Source organism: Bos javanicus, chromosome 28, assembly GCF_032452875.1.
Source record: "Bos javanicus breed banteng chromosome 28, ARS-OSU_banteng_1.0, whole genome shotgun sequence".
NCBI classification, from domain to species: domain Eukaryota; kingdom Metazoa; phylum Chordata; class Mammalia; order Artiodactyla; family Bovidae; genus Bos; species Bos javanicus.
Genome location: NC_083895.1, coordinates 6546228 through 6559792, shown reverse-complemented (window position 1 = coordinate 6559792; position 13565 = coordinate 6546228).

Sequence of the window (13565 nt, the reverse complement as noted above, 5' to 3'; positions counted from 1 at the left end):
AGGGGTCACAAAGAGTCAGACACGACTGAGCGATTTCACTTTCACTTTCACTTTATGCCAGGCTATCTATTGTGCCAAGCAGTTAACATGCAGAATTTATGTAATCTTCTCTGTAACTGTATAAGGTAAGTACTATTATCATTTACAAATTGCAGGCAAGGAATTAGATGGCAGGTTTGAAATCGGATTTGTTTTGTAGAAAACGAAATTCTTAAAGTTGAGTTTCAAGTAAGTATGACAATCAATGGGTACTGAAAGAAGCAAAGTCAAGTGAATTTTGAGTCAAGACTACATACCCTGGGAGTTTCAAAGAAGGAACAGACAGGAGGTCTGCCCTTAGAACATACAACTCTGAGGATTAACTACGCAGACTGTTCTAGAAATGTCCTGTAGACAGATTTCATTGATTTAAAAAGAATTTGTGTAGATGTTTATCCAGGCCCTGCTCAGCATTTGCTTCTCAGTTATAGATGTTAAAACAGACAGAAAATAAGTTAAAGCCTTCAAGGCAGCCCATAATTAAGTGCTGCAATGTGTGATACAGAGCATGGGTGTGTGTGGAGAGAGGCATAGTGTGTGAGGCCAGAGAAGCCTGGAGGGGCATGTGGGAGGAGAATGGACTCGCTTCAGGCCCTGAGAGGTGGACAGGAGGTGAGGACCAGGCATGCTCGGAGACAGGGAGCAGAAATATCATGCAAAGATGCAGGGAGGTGGGAAAGGACCCTACCAGAGCATGGAGAGGGTGACACTGAGCTGGAAGTGGGTGGTTAGGGAGGCCGGAACTGAGGAGGGACTGACTCTGTCACTCCCCAGCACCCAGCTTCCACATTCCTCTAGAAATGAATACAGGAGAAAGACAGCTGGTCAATATCAAGTAGTCAGTCAGGCAGGCTCTGCCTCCTGACATGGTTTCTTTGGAGCATTTCCTTCAGGGCTGTGACAAGACGAGACTAATACCAGCTCCCTCCATCTTTGCAAGAAAGAGCTGATCCCTTAAAGAGATGGATTGGAATTCTCTTGCTTCTTGGAAAGAGACTTGGTTGAAAGGTATAGTTGAAAGAAGGAGGAAGACAGTCTAGAATAAGAATCAACCCAAACAAGCAACACACACATAATAATTTCAAACATTAAAATACTGAGAGAAAGTTGCAAGCTCCTTCAGTTCAGTTCAGTTGCTCAGTCGTGTCCACCTGTTTGCAACCCCATGGACTGCAGCATGCCAGGCCTCCCTGTCCATCACCAACTCCTAGAATTTACTCCAACTCATGTCCATTGAATCGTTAATGCCATCCAACCATCTCATTCTCTGTCATCCCCTTCTCCTGCCTTCAATCTTTCCCAGCATCAGGGTCTTTTCAAATGAGTCAGTTATTTGCATCAGGTGGCTAAAGTATTGGAGTTTCAGCTTCAGTATCAGTCCTTCCAATGAATATTCAGGACTGATTTCCTTTAGGATGGACTGGTTGGATCTCCTTGCAGTCCAAGAGACTCTCAAGAGTCTTCTCCAGCACCACAGTTCAAAAGCATCAATTCTTCAGTGCTCAGCTTTCTTCATAGTCCAACTCTCACATCCATACATGACTACTGGAAAAACCATGGCCTTAACTAGATGGCTAGTCATATTTATTTGTTTAGTTTAGTTTGCCTATGCTGAGTCTTCGTTGCTGCTTGTAGGCTTCTTCTGGTTGTGGCAAGTGGGGGCTACTCTTTGCTGCAGTGCTCAGGCTTCTCGTTGCAGTGGCTTCTCTCAGGTGGAGCAACAGCTCTAGGTGAGAGGCTCAGTAGTTGTGGTACATGGGTGCAGTTGCACCCTGGCATGTGGGATCTTCCCAGACCAGACATTAAACCTGTGTCCCCAGCGTTGGCAGGCAGATCCTTTTCCACTGGAGCACAGGGAAGTCCTAGTCATATTGATTTTTAATGATGCCTTCTGCCCACACCAGCTGCCTTGCTGATGACTTGATATCTAATACATCCGTCCTGCTTCATATCTACTGTAGACTACTACAGGATGTATCTACTACATCCTGGCATCACGCAGACTTCGATTAGGAACTCAGAAAGGAGGGAACAGTCATACTTGAGAGAGTGGCCCAAATCACACAGGTCATTTCTCTGACACTGCCCAGCTGTGCCCACTACTGCATACTGAGGGGAGCCACTGAGTGCTCCAGACACCTCCCATTCAAGAGATGCATCTCTTGTGGTGAGTCACACCCCAGGAGGGGTGGGACTGCAGGAGAACTGGGTGTGTTCTGGGCAGTCAGGTGACTGGGGGCAAGGACCAGAGGTGGAAGTGGGCAGAAAGCCAAGTCCACTAGAGAGAGAAAGGCACCTCTGGGTATCAGGGGGAGGCCAGGGGGACAGGAAGTCAGCACACTGATGACATCTGTAAACCATTTAAGCGGACCCTGCCCACTCCCCACAAATCCTGTAATTTGTGGGGTACAGTTATCACTGGGACAATGGATGGGTTTGGAGACAGCTTCTTATTATAATCCCCACGAAAAGCATCTGAAGACTGGAGAGACAGAAGCTGGGCACAGAAGCGAGTCACTTTAGGTTTTATGGAGACTTTACTTTCCTGGGACTATTATCAATAAATATGTATATTTGTTTCTGGGGGAATCTGCAGAACTTCACAGACAACATCTCACAGGATGATTCACAACTTGTGTCAGAGAAATCTGTACCAAACTGATATTCTGAGTCAAATTTTATATTAGAGATGCTGGGGTTATAAACATTTATGAGGAAATATGTGACAAAACAAGGAGACAGGCTCATACTTTCTGTGTCTCTGTCTAATATGATTGCCTCAATGAGTGTTTTTATACTACATGTTTTAAATTCCATAAACATTCTCTTTCATATAAAAGCATGTGCATATATATATATATGTGCATACACTCAGACCCTTGTACACACATATACTTCTTGGGCTTTCCTGAGAGTAGCACCTTTTGTTAGAGGCACATCATTTCCTGTTTTTGTATGATTTCATGATAGAGAAGTTGGGGAAAAACAAATAGTGTTCGTTTCAAGTATAATATCTTCTTAAAGGTCCTGTGTAAGCACAGCTTTTATAACTCTCATCACATTTTCAATTGACTTGTAGATTTAGCTACTTAAAGATGGCTTTCCTGAAATACATAACACCTCTTAATTACCAATTGGATGCGCTCTTACTTCTGTATGCTGAAATAATCAAAGAGAGAGGCTGTGCCATCCCCGGAGCTGGAAGAGTCTAATGGCTCTCCTTGCCCCTCCCCTAGGTCTTCCCAGCTTCTCAGGCTCTTCCCCCACTGGGGGTGTCTCCACATCCCTGGGGAAAGGAATAAACAAGTGTGGGCACCAGAAGGCTGATGCTCAGTGTGAACACTTCCTGCTGGTGAGCTGGTTCTCAAATGAATATCTGTTAACTGGCTGTAGATTTGGGGCTGTGGAGCCAGGTTTACCAATCTTCACGTCCCCTGGGACAAACATGACAAGGGAAGCAGGGAGGCGCTGATCTCACCAGGGGATGCCTCACCTCACCCGCTCACCCCACCCGCTCACCCCACCAACACCAACACCTCCGGCTGTGAGGGCAGTGTGAACTCCTGGCGTGGGATCCACACAAAGAAACCTGCTCAGCTGCTTTACATCCCGCCTTCTCTCTGTGTGACACTGCTGCAAAGGTTTGTTCCCTTAAAAACAAAGGAATCTGGGGGAAAAGTTTCTACTTTAAAGTCCCAGCTCAACCACATGGACTTCCATCATAGGATATAACATGACAAGGCTTCCCTGAAACTCTTCTTGGACTTTTAAAAAAAATTCAAATGTATTTATTGTCTTGCTGCTTTCCAAACAGGCCTTGAGACAAGCATTCCTAGTCTTAGTATCTTAAAATACATCATGATAAGATCTTACTTTGCTCACCTGACACATTACCCAGGTGACATGCCTTCTCCTCTGGAGCATCTCAGATCAGAGATGCTTTCAATGACTTGCTCTAAAAGTTGAAGGCACAGGGTACGATGCCTCTTGTCTGCAAACCCCTCCTTGGATAGTTAAAACCTACCGGCTAACCTTGCCCGTCCTAGGAGCACCCCCTTGATCAATGGGTCAACAGAAGGCACTTCTCTGAGAAGCCCCAGAAAGAAGGACAGAGAAGTAGGGGGTTGAGGATGGTCAGTGCCTTGCCCTGCTTCCCAGCATGCTGAGTTCACTCCCAAGACACCCTGACAAGAGAAGTGTATATAGCCTCACCCAACACCCACCCACCAAGGAGGAGCAGCTCCAAAGAGGTGAGCGACTTGGCCATGGTCACGGTCATGGCTGTGATCCCAGAACTGGAGCCGGCTGGGCATCTTCACTGACCCTCACTGGTCCTCTGGCATGGGGAGGCTTCCTGGACTCCAGGTCCTGCCTTGGGCAGTTCCTCTCTCCACCCAGAGATGCATTTAGCTATGATCTGACAAGTCTTCCAGCAATATCATCAGCAGAGACAAGAGCAGGCCCAGCTCTCTTTTTTGTCCATGAGCATGTGGGCAGAGCAGGGCAGGGCTTCAGCTGTCCTTTTGTTGGGCGAGTCGAGCATGTTAGAGGCTTCTCCCCAATTAAGCTTGGCTCAGAGTCAAGGGGAAGCACTCACCCTTTCTTAGAGCCCATCTTCAAAGGCCCGAGGCTCAGAACACATTGCTCATCTTTCCCTGGGTGGGCGGACTTCATAGATGCGGGCATGGAGCCCAGGGGGAAGCGTGTGTGTGACTGCAGCAGGGAGGATCAGACCGGGAGGGTGGGCTGCAGGCCAGAGGGATGGATGGATGAGGGACACAGGGGCCAGGAGGAGGAGGGGGATCTAGAGGGGAGAAGAAGTACGGGAAGGATTAGAGGGTGGAGTGGTGAGGGGAGAGGGAGAAGAAGGGGAAGGGGAAGAGAACAAGATCCAGAGTGAGCAGCTGAGAAGTGGTCAGGAAGAGGGGATCAGGGAGATAGACGCCCTGGCCACTCATGGGGGTGGTGACACTTCCGGGAGAACAAATTTGGAACAGCCTGGCCTCTGTTCCTACATCATCACTCCCTCTCCCCTTTGTCATTTTTAATTCTGTTCCAAGGAAATACACCAACTCTGTTCAGAGTAGACTAGATCACACAAACTCTCCAAGGGGAAGAGGAAGATACACCCGTCAAACCCCAACTTAGCTTCTGGGTAGAAAACAGACCATCTGGTCCCAGTTCTGCTGTGCCCTGCTGAGTCAGGGTCTGTGCTCAGAGTGCCTGTGGATTAGTGATTAGGTTTTTAAGAGCTTGTAAAGTTTTTTCTTTCACCCTGACCAGCAAAGTGTGAGTCAAAAGAAACCTGCCTAATGGCACCCTCCTTTTTCCTGCCCTCCCCCTTTCCATCTTAACAAGCCTCAGGGGACTGTGGTTCTTTCCTCTGGGAACTGCCTCTTGCCTGCCCCACCCCACCCCCAACCCTGCACAGGGAAACGTGCTCCCTTCCTCTGTCATTTGCATCTTAATGTTCTGAACCTACAATCAAGAAGCCTTGTGTGAAAAAATAAAGAGGGAGTTAGAGAAATCTGGGCTAATTCTCAACCTTGATGAATTATACCTAACTATAGAAGCTTCGTGATGAGGCTTTGAAAAAGATACCGAAATCAGTTTACCACCGAGAAAGGTGCCAGATAGAAGCAGAAACAGAGTACTGATGTTGTCTTTAGCCACAGTGGAGACATTACAGTGTGTGTGTGTGTGTGTGTGTGTGTGTTGGGGGGTGGGGATTATAACCGCCTGATACAGAATCTTTGTTTCAGATTTGGGTTTGGGTTGGATTTGTGTGTGTGTGTGTGTGTGTGTGTGTGTTGCAGGAAGGGGGACCCCTTCCAGGGCCTGACACTGGGCTCTTGTCTAACACTCTGAAATGAATTGTCCGAGGAGACACATGTGCTGACAAAGCAAGAGATTTTATTGGGAAAGGGCGCCCAGGCAGAGAGCAGTAGCGTAAGGGCAGCCAGGAGACCTGCTCTGTCACGTGGCTTGCAGTCTCAGGTTTTATGGTGATGGGATTAGTTTCCGGGTTGTCTTTAGCCAATCATTCTGACTCAGAGTCCTTCGGTGGTGCATGTCTTGTTCAGCCAAGATGGATGCCAGTGAGAAGCGTTCTGGGAGGTGGTTGTAAGGTATAGTTCGGGCCCAAGCAGAAAAAGGAAAGACGACCTCAACTGCGGGGAGCTGCCCGTGAGAACGGGGTCCTTTGTCTGAAGGACACAGCTCTGGGAGCTGCCTCAGTCCTTGAGGGTTTGCTTGCAAACATAGCTCTCTGTCCCGCCACCCCAGAGATTAGGTGCTTATTTACTGCAGGCACCTGGAGTTCTGTGCAAACTTCTCACGCACAGAGAAATGTTATCTGGTGTAAGAAATAATAACAGGGAGCCATTCCCATGCTCTCAAGATTTCTTGTGACTGTTTGTAAGATGTATAGGCCAACCAAGAAAAAATGTCAACTGTCTTGTCTTTCTCACGCTTTTCTGTATAAATATGAGATGTTGAATAAAGTTGGTGTCAGACTGCGTCCCTTCGTGGTGACATGTCTGAACCTCTCGACCCCATCTTTGTAGTCTCTTGCTTTAGTTTCTTTCTTAGCCCCGCCGTGCACGTTCTCGGGACCTGATCGACTTTGCCGGCTGGCTCCGGCACTCAACAAAAGTAGGTTACTTTATTCAGGCAAGGAGGGACGACAGTCAGCCTAACAACCAGGTTGAGCACGGAGAGGGATCAGGGAGGCTCCATATTTATAGGGAGGTTTGTGGAAGCTATAAGGGAAACGTTAATCAGGCGGGGTGTTTTGGGTATTCCTTAGTTGAGATGGCATTTGTAGTTGGGCAGGGGGTGATAAGTCTTCTGAGCAGGTGTAGGGGGTGGAAGGTTTCCAGACAGGGGGTGATAAGTTTTCTGGGCAGGTGTAGGGGGTGGAAGGTTTCTGGACAGGGGGTGATAAGTCCCAGATAGATGCAACCAGCCTAGAGCATCAGGGCGGGACCTAAAGTTCTGTTTTGTTTTCTCCGAAGTTAGATGATTCAGCAAGGGCTTTTGAGACTGTTGGTTTCTTTTCTAGGCCCAAAAGACTCCTTCAGTGGTCCGATATGTGGTGTCTCCTTTTGACCTTTCTTGAACTTGTCCGGTTGGTGGAAGCTTATTAGCTCTATGTTCCTAACCAGGACCTCCTGTCATAAAACAACTCATGCAAATGGTTACTATGATGCCTGGCCAGGATGGGCGGTTTCAGTCAGTGTGCTTCCCCGAACATGTGTAGCAAAGTTTTATAAAAGTATAAAAAGGACAGAGAAAGCTTCCGACAAAGACATCAGAAAGGGGACAGAGAGTGCCCCATTGCTAGTCTTATAAAGGCCTTATATATTTTTATCAGACCCATTCCCACAACACACATCTTAAATTAATAAGATTAGAACTAACAATAGAAAGGTCTTACCAAACCCTCAGATAATGAACTCCTTATTGCCAAATTCAGACTGAAATTGAAGAAAGTAGGGAAAACCACTAGACCATTCCAGTATCACATAAATCAAATCCTTTATGATTATACAATAGATGTGACAAATAGATTCAAGTTATTAGACCTGAGAGACAGAGTGCCTGAAGAAAATATGGATGGAGGTTCAAGACATTGTAAAGGAGGCAGTGATCAAGACCATCCCAAAGAAAAAGAAATCCAAAAAGGCAAAATAGTTGTCTGAGGAGGACTTACAAATAGCTGAGAAAAGAAGAGAAGCTAAAGGCAAAGAAGAAAAGGAAAGATATATTCATTTGAATGCAGAGTTCTAAAGAATAGCAAGGAGAGATAAGAAAGCCTTTCTCAGTGATCAGTGCAAAGAAATAGAGGAAAACAATAGAATGGGAAAGACAAGCGATCTCTTTAAGAAAATTAGAGATATCAAGTGAAATTTTCATGCAAAAAGATGGGCACAATAAAGGACAGAAACAATATGGACCTAAGAGGAGCAGAAAATATTAAGAAGAGGTGGCAAGAATACACAGAAGAACTATACAAAAAGATCTTCATGAACCAGATAACCACGATGGTATGATCACTCACCTAGAGCCAGACATCCTGGAATGAAAAGTCAAGGGGGCCGTAGGAAGCATCACTACAAACAAAGCTAGTGGAGGTGATGGAATTCCAGAGGAACTATTTCAAATCCTAAAAAATGATGCTGTGAAAGTGCTGCACTCAATATGCCAGCAAATTTGGAAAATTCAGCAGTGGCCACAGGACTGGAAAAGGTCAGTTTTCATTCCAATCCCAAAGAAAGGCAATGCCAAAGAATGCTCAAACTACCACACAGTTGCATCCACCTCAGTAAAGTTCAGTTCAGTTCAGACACTCAGGCATGTCCGACTATTTGCAAACCCATGGACTTCAGCACACCAGACTTCACTGTCCTTCACCAAGTCCTGAAGCTTACGCAAACTCATGTCCATTGAGTTGGTGATGCCATCCAACCATCTCATCCTCTGTCGTCCCCTTCTCCTCCTGTTTTCAATCTTTCCCAGCATCAAGGTCGTTTCCAATGAGTCAGTTCTTCGCATCAGGTGGCCAAACTATTGGAGTTTCAGCTTCAACATCAGTCCTTCCAATGAACACCCAGGACTGATCTCCTTTCGGATGGACTGGTTGGATCTCCTTTCAGTCCAAGGGACTCTCAAGAGTCTTCTCCAACACCACAGTTCAAAAGCATCAATTCTTCACTGCTCAGCTTTCTTTATAGTCCAACTCTCACATCCATACATGACTACTGGAGAAACCATAGCTTTGACTAGATGGACCTTTGTTGGCAAAGTAATGTCTCTGCTTTTTAATATGCTATCTAGGTTGGTCATAACTTTCCTTCCAAGGAGTAAGCATCTTTCAATTTCATGGCTGCAATCACCATCTGCAGTGATTTTTTGAGTCCCCCAAAATAAAGTCTGTCACAGTTTCCACTGTTTCCCCATCTATTTGCTATGAAGTGATGGGACCAGATGCCATGATCTTAGTTTTCTGAATGTTGAGCTTTAAGCCAACTTTCTCACTCTCCTCTTTCACTTTCATCAAGAGGCTCTTTAGTTCTTCTTCACTTTATGCCATAAGGGTGGTGTCATCTTCATATCTGAGGTTATTGATATTTCTCCTGACAATCTTGATTTCAGTTTGTGCTTCATCCAGCCCAGCATTTCTCATGATGTACTCTGTATATAGGCAGGATGACAACATACAGCCTTGACGTACTCCTTTTCCTATTTGGAACCAGTCTGTGTTCCATGTCCAGTTTCAACTGTTGCTTCCTGACCTGCATACAGATTTCTCAAGAGGCAGGTCAGATGGTCTGGTATTCCCATGTCTTTCATAATTTTCCACAATTTATTGTGATCCACACAGTCAAAGACTTTGGTATAGTCAATAAAGCAGAAATAGATGATTTTCTGGAACTCTCCTGCTTTTCCATGATCCAGCGGATGTTGGCAATTTGATCTCTGGTTCCTCTGCCTTTTCTAAAACCAGCTTGAACATCTGGAAGTTCACAGTTCATGTATTGCTGAAGCCTGGCTTGGAGAATTTTTGAGCATTATTTACTAGGGTGTGAGATGAGTGCAATTGTGCAGTAGTTTGAGCATTCTTTGGCATTGCCTTTCTTTGGGATTGGAATGAAAACTGACCTTTTCCAGTCCTGTTGCCACTGCTGAGTTTTCCAAATTTGCTGGTATATTGAGTGCAGCACTTTCACAGCATCATTTTTTAGGATTTGAAATAGGTCCCCTGGAATTCCATCACCTCCACTAGTTTTGCTCGTAGTGATGCTTCCTACGGCCCCCTTGACTTTGCATTCCAGGATGTCTGCCTCTAGGCAAGTGATCACACCATCGTGATTATCTCAGTCATGAAGATCTTTTTTGTACAGTTCTTCTGTGCATTCTTGCTACCACTTCTTAATATCTTCTGCTTCTGTTACGTCCATATGATTTCTGTCCTTTACTGAGCCCATCTTTGCATTAAATGTTTCTTTGGTATCTCTAATTTTCTTGAAGAGATCTCTAATCTTTTCCATTCTATTGTTTTCCTCTATTTCTTTGCACTGATCACTGAGGAAGGCTTTCTTATCTCTTCTTGCTATTCTTTGGAACTCTGCATTCAAATGGGTATATCTTTCCTTTTCTCCTTTGCTTTTCTCTTCTCTTCCTTTCACAGCTCTTTGTAAGGCCTCCTCAGACAGCCATGTTGTTCTTTTGCATTTCTTTTTCTTGGGGATGGTCTTTATCCCTGTCTCCTGTACAATGTCATGAACCTCCATCCATAGTTCATCAGGTATTCTGTCTATCAGATCTAGGCCCTTAAATCTATTTCTGACTTCCACTGTATAACTGTAAGGAATTTAAATCATAAGGGATTTGAATACATGAATGGTCTAGTGGTTTTCCCTATTTTCTTCAAGTTAAGCCTGAATTTGGCAATAAGGAGTTCATGATCTCCGCCACAGTCAGCTTCTGTTGTTGTTTTTGCTGACTGCATAGAGCTTCTCCATCTTTGGCTGCAAAGAATATAATCAATCTGATCTTATTATTGACCATCTGGTGATGGCCATGTGTAGAGTCTTTTCTTGTGTTGTTGGGAGACGGTGTTTGCTATGACCAGTGCGTTCTCTTGGCAAAACTCTATTAGTCTTTGCCCTGCTTCATTTTGTACTCTAAGGCCAAGTTTGCCTGTTACTCCAGGTGTTTCTTGACTTCCTGCTTTTGCTTTCCAGTCCCCTATAATGAAAAGGACATCTTTTTTGGGTGTTAGTTCTAGAAGGTCTTGTAGGCCTTCATAGGATCGTTCAGCTTCAGCTTCTTCAGCATTACTGGTCGGGGCATAGACTTGAATTACCCTTATTTTGAGTTGGTGATGGACAGCGAGGCCTGGCATGCCACAGTCCATGGGTCACAAAGAGTCAGACATGACTTAGCCACTGAACTGACTGAACCAGACCCACTCCCACAACTTATGTCTTAATATAGCAAGATTGTCAGAAGGTTCTTGTTAAGGAGAAACATGTCCTGGAGCAAGATACATTGTTAAATTGACAAAGACAAAGCACTGTAGGAAAAAAAGTTTATTCTTTGATCTAACCTGAGAGCTTCAGACACCTTTCTCCTCCTTGAGAACCCTGGACCTCTTCCACCTTGAGGGCCCTGGACTCCTTATCAACCTACCTAACAATTTCCTCTCTCATTCTTCCCTTTTTCTTGTAGGAGAAGTATGTTGCCAAGGGAAAGGGGTGGCATTTTTATTCCATAACTACTTCCTGCTGCTGAGGGACATTGTCCCTAAATTGTTGAGGAAACCTATTCTCCTAACTCTCATATTGAGGGTCTCTGATCCAGGGGCCCCAAGTAATAGTTGGAGGAAGCTGTGGCACTTGCGGGAGCTTGGACAGCTGATTGTAATCTAAAAGCTTTCACAGTTGGTGATGGACAGGGAAGCCTGGCGTGCTGCAGTCCATGGGGTCACAAAGGGTCAGACATGACTGAACAACTGAACTGAGTTCAAGATTCATGAATAATAAATGAGACTGTGGTTACAGATGTAAGGCAGATGTGGGCTTCCCTGGTGGCTTAGAAGGAAAAGCATATGCCCACAATACGGGAGACCTGGGTTCAATCCCTGGGTTGGGAAGATCCTTTGGAGAAGGAAATGGAAACCCACTCCAATACTCTTGCCTGGAAAATTCCATGGATGGAGGAGCCTGGTAGGCTCCAGTCTCGGATTGCAAAGAGTCACACACGATTGAGCAACTTCACTTCTCATGTATGGCAGAATAGTCATTAAACCAAGTTAAAACATAACCAAAATTAAAAGTCACATTATGTCCATAGTTAAGGTACAATGTGTTATATCAGTCCATCTTAGATATCATCAGATCAAGAAGAGGCATCACATACGATTGTTGTTGGTGAAGGTATTTGCAGAACTGAAGAAAGTATTTTTCTTGAAGTGGAGAAATCTACCATGCGAAGCCTTCAATTGATGAGGAGCCTGAAAGGCTGAAAAGCTGAAAGCTGAGTCACATAGTTAGTTAATTCTAAGGATTAATTTACTTTCTCTGGAAGGGAAGATCAGTTCAGTTCAGTTCAGTCACTCAGTCATGTCCGACTCTGCGACCCCATGAACCGCAGCACGCCAGGCCTCCTTGTCCATCACCAACTCCGGGAGTCCACCCAAACCAATGTCCATTGAGTCAGTGAGGCCATACAACCATCTCATTCTCTGTCATCCCCTTTTCCTCCTGCCCTCAATCTTTCCCAGCATCAGGGTCTTTTCCAATGAATCAGCTCTTGATATCAGGTGGCCAAAGTATTGGAGTTTCAGCTTCAACATCAGTCCTTTCAATGAACACCCAGGACTGATCTCCTTTAGGATGGACTGGTTGGATCTCCTTGTAGTCCAAGGGACTCTCAAGAGTCTTCTCCAATACCACAGTTTAAAAGCATCAATTCTTCTGCTCTCAGCTTTCTTTATAGTCCAACTCTCACATCCATACATGACCACTGGAAAAACCATAGCCTTGAAAATGGACCTTTGTTAGCAAAGTAATGTCTCTGTTTTTGAATATGCTGTCTAGGTTGGTCATAACTTTCCTTCCAAGGAGTAAGCATTTTTTAATTTCATGGCTGCAAATTGGCAGGGTTTAAGTTCACACAAACTCTAAGTTTAGTTATTGGTCCCTCCAGTAATAGCTATTGGTATTTAAGAAGCTGACTATCTGATTGACTCATTTAGGAATTTCATACAATAAAGTATAAGGATGAGGCATCATGGGGTGTAAAGGAACTACAGCCTCATTTATTATTCATAAATCTTGAACTCAGTTCAGTTGCTCAGTCATGTCTGACTCTGCAATCCCATGGACTGCAGCACACCAGGCTTCCCTGTCCATCACCAACTCCCAGAGTTTACTCAAACTCATGTCCATTGAGTCAGTGATGCCATCCAACCATCTCATCCTCTGTCATCCCCTTCCCCTTTCCCACCCTCAGTCTTTTCCAGCATCAGGGTCTTTTCTGGTGAATCATTTCTTCACATCAGGCATCCAAAGTATTGGAGTTTCAGCTTCAGCATCAGTCCTTCCAATGAAATTCAGGACTGATTTCCTTTAGGATGAACTGGTTGGATCTTCTTACAGTCCAAGGGACTCTCAAGAGTCTTCTCTAACACCACAGTTCAAAAGCATCAATTCTTCACTGCTCAGCTTTCTTTATAGTCCAACTCTCACATCCATACATGACTATTGGAAAAACCACAGCTTTGACTAGATGGGCCTTTGTTGGCAAAGTAATGTCTCTGCTTTTTAATATGCTGTCTAGATTGGTCATAACTTTTCTTCCAAGGAGTAAGTGTCTTTTAATTTCATGGCTGCAGTCAACATCTGCAGTGATTTTTGGAGCCTCCCAAAATAAAGTCTGTCACTGTTTCTATTGTTTCCCCATCTATTTGCCATGAAGTGATGGGACCAGAGGCCATGATCTTAGTTGTCTGAATGCTG